Genomic DNA, 7,923 nt, shown 5'->3' on the forward strand with positions numbered 1-7,923 from the left:
GCAGCATTCTAAAACCACTGAGAATAAGTTAAAATGCAGCATTGTGAAAAGGAACTCGCAAATCCTAAATTGAAAGGGCATATTCGCTTTTTCTTTACCAGAAGAGAGAGCATGGTGCTGAACAATCTATAAAGCTGCCTTACAGTCATCCTCCCTGTGGTACGGTTTGCCGCTGTTTGGATACACATGACAGTCTGCTGGCTTTAGATGAAAGTGCTTGGTTGTGTTACAATAAAAAAAAATATTAGGAACACCATATATACAAAAACCTTTCCTTGGATTTGCTTTCAACTAATTTGCTAACAACTCATGTTAAATGGGAAGTTGTGCTTATGTCCTGTTAGATCTAAAAGAACATGTGTCTGACAACATCCTGAGACCTTTCCTATTCTCGGTCTATGTTTGGAGGCACAGGGAAATTTTTCTCCCCTACCAGGACATCAGGCCTTCACCCTTGAGGACAGGTTACTGATTCAGTACCAAAATTAGGGAGAGATCAGTACTAGTTCATGCCGCACCTCAGGCAAGCCACAGTGCACATTTTGATAATCCAAGTTGATTTACATGTTTTCCTTGAATAGCATGCAAAAATTTTAAAGAGCAAGAATCACTTAAGAAAAAACTTCTCACCTATCTTCAACTTTAGGAATACAATCTACATGAATATTCAGTAACACAGAGAATTTCACAAAAGGATAAAAGTTACAAAATGAAGGAATGTCAGATGACACATTCGCTGGTACCAGAAAAAGGCAGAATGAAATGCCAGCGCAGGTTTGGACTGCATGAACACTGGACAACAGGGTAGGAAATGTCACTTACAATATGGGCTTTGGAAGTTTGCTGTTCATGAACAGAAGGGCACCTTCTTTTTAGAAAGCTGACCTGAGCACCCTGCTGGCTGTAGCTTGTGCAAAGTGGGGTAATTGGAAGCTGACCACAATTTTCTCATCATTGACACAGGAGTTGTGCTGCAAGGCTTATTACACAACTGTGCTTGGAATTAAGTAAAGCTGATGATATGGCATTTTGTTACTTTGAAGGTTTTAGCCATGCCCCTTGCTCCCTTTGTGCCATAAATATCTATATTTAAATATACCTGGTTGCAGAAGTAGCCGAAGTGACTTTGAGACTATTCTGTTTCTGTAAGCAGATAGAGCTCTGGTGGAAGAATGCTTGAATCACTTTATTCACTCTAGGCCCCTGGCAACCAAAAAGAAACTTGAAAGCTGCAGGAAGAGAAAAGAACAACAGCGAAGAAAAACAAAATAATTGGAAGGGGAAGAAATTTTCTCACAAATAAAAAGTTACATGACGTCGGCTAAGGAAAAATAATAGACATTTCCATCATCTTTTTTGACTTTTTTGACTGATTGTGTGAGTGAACAGTGCAAAAGACAAGTATTGTACAATGAATATATTTGAATTCTAAGAAAAACAGACATCCCAAGGTAACTCTTCTGTACTAGGACTCAGTCCTAGTACAGACAAAAAGAGTAGTTGCGCTACTACTAGAAATAATATTAGTAGAATAAAAGAGAAGACTACTTGCTGATGGCAGAGTTGTCTAACGAATTGCCAAAAAGTCTTTTCAGCTCAGGCTTTAGTTCTAACGGGCACTAATCGTATTTTCCATCTATACACAGACTAAAGTGAAGTTCTGTGCAGAATATGCCTAAGGAAGTCCTGTAGACAAATGGCAAACACATACACAACACAGGAAACTCTTCTATACTCCTATATATTCCAGTTATAGTAACTCTGAGATGGCTGCATGTACTCAGTCTCTCTGTCCTAGGCTCAGCAAAATTACAGCCCTTGAAGCAGAAAGAGTAGGTTCATCCTCCCCTAGAGATATGGCTGGTGCTCTCTCACCCTCCCTGTACACCCTCTGGTGGCTTCAATGCCCATGTTTGACTGTGGGGTGAAAGCTGGACTCAGGTGAAAGCTGCCTGCAAGGCAGGAGCTGCAGTATTGTTGAGTGACATGTTGTGCTCATGCAGTACAAAGGGCTCTGCAAGGCTCACACAGACCTGTTCCTTGCATGTCAAAGAAGAGGAGCATACCCTGCCCTCGGGAAGCTGGCCCAGCCCATATATCTAGCATGTCCACATGAAGTGCTGGTGGTGAAAGTGCTGAAGCAAAGCCAGTCAGCAATCATTTGAGCAGAAGCTGTTTGAATGCCGTGTATGCTTGTAGCAATGAAACAAACCCCCATGCGCCTTGCAACTGTGAAATACTGCCAACCAGATCTGTCTATTTACTGAACAGTATGACTTTAGACTCTTCAAATTATGTCATCCATCCAAAGGAGTAGAGCAGACCTCCAGATGTTAGCCTGAATTGTTTATAATACTTAAATATAATTCTATCTCCCCCCTTCTTTCATGTTCATTAAAAAAATACAGTCAGCGAGGATAGGAAATGGAAATATCGAGTAACTTAACCCTGCAATGAAAACTAACAAGTGTCTATACCACGGCATTCACCTTCTCTCCACAAGGGCCCTGGATATGTCCATCTAGACAACGCCAGCACTGCATCAATTCTTCCAAGCAGCATCTTTGATTGTGCCTTTTAGAAATGCTACACTTTCATAGAAGGTCCTTATTATTGCTGCGTCAAAAATTTTTAAATCCTTTATGTTTTTAATGATGAGGAGCCTTAAGTAGAAATTTTTTAGCCTGTAATAAGTTCTGTTCTAGTTTTTCCTGCAACAAATCATTTATGCACGTGTGTGGGCATGGGATTTCTTGCTTGAAGGCATCCATGAACAAAATAGCAAGTACAGAAATGCCTATAGGATTCTAATACTAAAAAACAGTACTAAAAGAGACTTTTTCTCTTGTACATCCCAAAATGTCTTGATATTAAAACTGCCTACTGTAAAATGGCACTAACATTTAAAAAACACATATTCAGTATCCTGTTGCAAACTATGACAATTTAAACAAAGTAGTCTAAAAAGAGTATTAAGCGAAGTTTGGGCTTTGACCTAGTACTCAAGTCCATTTTATCATGTGCTCAGAACAAATATTTGAACTGCATAAAGTTACTCTGAGAGTTACAGAAATTGAGATCTGTTACTCAAAATTAAATAAAGCCTTTGATTTTTAAGTTTAGAAGAAATACAGCCTTTCTGGTAGAGACAAGCACAAAACAGGCTGAGAAACCCAGATATGTAGTAGTAAGCAGAGGAGAGACCTGAACACCTTATCCTGTTTCCTCAGCGTGTGCTTTGGGCTGCCGGGGTGCGTAAGAATTGCCTGGCTAGCTCCACAGCACGCCAGCAGCTTCTTGGGACCGAGCTCCCCCGGCAGAGGGGCAGATGGCCTCGGCCGTGTCCGAAGATCTGGCAAAGCTTGCGCTCCAGCTAAATGAGGTCGCATGAGTGATGGAAAGGAGGCTAGGCAGGTCTCTGCAGCAGGGTGAGTTTTATCGAGGGAGAGGAAGGGTACATATTCAGGTAATGGCTGCAGGGATCTGCCCAAAGCGGGGGAGGAGATTGCACAGAATGATAAAGGTTTCCAGAAGGGAGGAGCGACCCACCTCCTGGCCAGTAACAAAACAGCACTGAGTGATTGATTTAACATAGTAACAAATAGGAGGCTTGTTGGGGAGGGACCGCAACTTCTGCTCCAATCACCTTCTGCCCACGGTAGAAGATTCTAGGGACAGGGCGTCGGCAGAAAGTGATGGACAGGGAGGTTACCGGGGAAACATGGGAGGGGTTTACAAGGAAGCCATGGCAACTAAGGAGGGTACTAAAGACTGACATAGAAAATGGCGGGAGTTCCCTAGGCAACCAGAGGATTGACATATCACAGAGGGGGAGAAACGGGGGAGGGAACCTGAGGCAGGTGCCATCTTAACACAATTTGACTTAATACAGAATAAACTTTAAACTTAAAATGCAGACTTAAAAAACATATAACAGCAACTGAAAAGCGGTCGCATTGCGCACCGCAACATTGGGCTACTTGGCTGTGTGGCAGGGCTATGTCTGTCCCAAATTTTCTGTCAAGTCTTGGACATGAAATTCAGTGCGAAGGTAAAAAAGCCAAAAAATTCCATGGCCTGATGCTGAGGGCACTCAGCTGGAACACAAGATAGAAATCTGGAGCCTAGTCCTATTAAACGTTTGCCTGTGCTGAAAGTAAATGACTTTCAAAAGCAGAGATTCATCTTACTCTAATTAATAATCTGACAAATAAAGACTTTTACTTGGAAATGAGAGAGATCCATATGCTATTTGTATATATTTCAAATTCTCCTTCTTCCAGACGTACCCAAGAGCTTGTTGGCTGCTGGGGGGAGTCTGTGTGTCTTCAGATTACTCTTTTTTCCTTTTGTCCAGAGAGCCAATCATGAACAAGGGAAATGTTCTATCCAAAACTGACAAGTTAACTGAAAAAGTAGTTGTTTCGAAAGATTATATTTTCAGTTACATTGGTAATAATTTCTAAGCTGAGGTAAAAAGGCTGAACCCAGGAGAAGAGAATTGCATGACTAAGCAAATACTTCACAAAGTGTGCTCATGTGCACTAACATTCTTTCAGGGAAAAATAGGAACTGGTAATAACATTTTACTAATAGAAATTATAAAAAATAATAATGAATGACAAAAAAATCTGAGATGTGTAGAGATTAAATGAAAAATAGTACCAGTGTAGAACAAGTAATGAAATTATAATTTGTTACCCAGTGGTTACAGCTTGTTTTGTCATCTCACAAATTTGTGTACTGATCTTACAGATTTATGAATGTAATTGTTGTATCATATTCTCATGTATAGATATATCTGAAACAAAAAAATTGTACATCAAATGGCTCCAACTTTACAAAAAATACATTAGATGGCATTGTAAACTTCATACAATGAGATGGAACTAGAAGTGGATTTTTTGTAGTTGTTTCTCTGACACTTGGATTTAAAAAAATCACATTATATTTTTTGAGGGGAATCTAGCAGACTAATTTCACTGCTGCAAAACTGAAGCACCCCTATGACTGTGATGGGAGGCAACATTATAGTGGATCAATACATGTCCCAGAGTTTACAAAAAGCCTGTCTCATCACAGCTACAAGTATTTAAACCACATTTAAAATCTCCATAATCTCTTGATTATCATGTTATAAAGAACCTTATGGAGTCCTGCAGCAATTTTGACTTAATGCCCTTGCTTTGAAGGGGGATGCCATGGACAAAGACCTATATCTATAATGTTTACTTGACAATGTTTTCTGTCTTTAGGAGAAATCTGTATGTTCTGAGGCACTTACCCAAAACCTAAGTTGTTGGTTACTTCAAGAAAAGTAGCCAGTAATAACAAGATCTGAAATTAGGAAACCTAAAGTTATTTAAAGCCATACAAATGGAAATGCAATAAACATTCTGATAGCTCTGCCTTCACAAGCCTATAATAACAAGACACTTCAGAGAAGATACTACTGAATAGTTTTTTTCTAGGTTTGTTCACCTCCATGATGTTGAGCAATGCCATTTTCCTGTTCTGTGGAAGGGTGTGCTGAGTCCTCTTGAAAAATGCCATTCTGGTCACATTAGGCCGTTGGGGAAGGCTGTAGGGTGAAGTGGAGCAGTCCAAACCACCATTAGAGTGCCCTTTTGCTCCAAATGCTCCCACAAACCACCAGAAAGAAATGCTTTCTCCTTCCCTCCTGCATCTCCAGTGGCAAGGTGGGCCTCCATGTGAGTGCAGAGGTATCAGAGTTTTACCCTGAGATGGAGACAGTGAGAGCCTCTGCTCCTCAGGAAGAGCAGAGCAGAGCCCAAATTTAGCAAATTTGCATTTTAAACTCCCAGCCTCATGCTTCTTTTTCATAGTCTACTTATGAATTATCCCACTGGCCAGACATTCATCCAGAGTAAATCCACATCTCAGCATGCTGAAGACATATTATTGGTCTTGCATATTACAGTCTAGTAAGTTTTTTGGTATGTCTTTCCCCTTCTTCAGACATTCAGTGGGACATGTACCACTGCAGTGGTGGTGCTGCTGTGCTCTCCAAGGCAATTAAGCAACAACATTTTGTATTAAAACAGTGGATATAACTGGAGAGGGTGAGCATGAAAAAACAGTCTGTGTTCTCTGAACAGGACTTGAGTGCCCTGGAGTTTTCTCGTTTTTCTTTTTCCTCATTATAATCTTTCTGTATATTGTGTAGCTTGATTTTTGGTGCAGCTTTCATTTGAAAGAACTAACAATTGTTTTACTATTCTGCCAGATAAAATAGGAAAAAATATCTCTGAAAAGATTTTTTAAGGGATAGGGGAAAGTATACTACAACAATCCAAAACCCTTTTTTAGGCCGTTCTGATAAACATGGATGATTACAAGTAAGGTAAAATAAGCCTGGAAGCAATTTTGAGATTATAATTAATCATAAGAACGTTTAGACCAAGCTGCTGCTAACACTTATTGTAAACTGCAGGTGGCACCATTTATACAACATTTTAAAGAGCAGCCGGGAAAAAAAGTTCTCCCTTTTAATTTGAGCTTTCTGATGGCTTGCCGTGATCGTATAGTGGTTAGTACTCTGCGTTGTGGCCGCAGCAACCTCGGTTCAAATCCGAGTCACGGCAGGGGATGATGTCTCTTTTGAGGAGATGTAATTACAGGTTGCATACCAAATGTAATCCATTAGTGATGTCTAAGATGAGAAAGCAAATAGAAGCTCTGTAACTTTTACAAGAATGTTTTTCTAAAAGAGTACTTAGCATAAGTAAGTGTTAATTCAGAAATCCTGGTGCCAAGTGGAATTTTTTTAAATTTAAACTTTTATGAATAGTGTGAAAAATGCAATCTCATGGTGGTTGTGGAATTTTTACTCCTTACAGCTACTTAATGTCTGGACTGAGCAATGAAGCCTCTTCAGTTTTGATCTTTCCTAGTTTCTCATGCTAATAAAACAATCAGCCTGAATTGCTTGGAAATATGACAGTGCTTCTTACCTTGGCCTGTACTGCTGCCAGCAGAAGATCTTTGCTGGTGACAGACACAAGGAACCATCACTTGTCTGTTGTTTCTCTTTGTTTTTATAGTAGGAACGCTGTGTGATTTCACTGTCCTCTTTCACTGAATAATATGAGTGCAGATTCTCAGTACAAAGACTTCTAAAATTACAATTTTGATTTAGTAAATTGGTTATGGTACCTAACAGACGTTTGTGTAATAAACAAACAAACAAAATTACATAATTGGTAATAACTACACAAATAAAACATGATTATGACAAGTTGATAAAGAATTTTTAAGCTACTGAATAGTTTCTCGTAGTTGGTCCTTTAATTTGATATGGAGTCAGTTCAAGAGCATGTTCTCCTTTTCTCTCACTGCTGCATCTGACAGGACATCAGCCCTTTACAATGGATAACATATCCAAAAAGCCCAGATAGATTCAAGCTTCCTGCAGTAGGCCAACTGCTTCAGGGTGTGAATGACAGGTGCCTATCTCTCTCCCCAAGGGAGCAGGAAAATTCTTTATCATCCTTCTCAGTGAGGAATGAAAACAAATCTTTTTTAGCACTGTAGTCAGAAAAAAACAAAGCCCTGCATGCTTGGAAACCTGGGAGGGCACACCACCTTTAGAGGCTGTGGGCTTAGATGTCCTAGTTTTGATGTAGTAGGCTAATGACCCCTGGCGTGTTAGGACCTCCCTCATGTTCATGAGAGCTCTTTCTGTTGTATTTTTCAAAATATCGTTGAGAATTCCTCTGATTAGCCTTTGATTTCCTGTCTAAATATCATTCAGCCTTTTAGGAGCATGTCAGAGCAATTAACTTGTTAATTCTTGGTCTAATTGATGAGACAGATGTGACTGATTTCCCAAAAGAAAGCAATTTAGAAATATGCACTAGCATGAAAGAGACCAGGATGATCTTTAGTACTCTATCCCTGCTG

General features: G+C 39.8%; 1 non-coding gene across 1 annotated transcript; it reads left to right on the forward strand.

Moving 5' to 3' along the window:
• The first annotated feature begins 6,533 nt into the window (after positions 1-6,533).
• Positions 6,534-6,605, forward strand: TRNAH-GUG. The gene has a single exon. It is a non-coding gene; the product is annotated as a tRNA-His (tRNA).
• Positions 6,606-7,923: the final 1,318 nt, after the last annotated feature.

Source organism: Camarhynchus parvulus, chromosome Z (genome assembly GCF_901933205.1).
Source record: "Camarhynchus parvulus chromosome Z, STF_HiC, whole genome shotgun sequence".
In the NCBI taxonomy this organism is placed as follows: domain Eukaryota; kingdom Metazoa; phylum Chordata; class Aves; order Passeriformes; family Thraupidae; genus Camarhynchus; species Camarhynchus parvulus.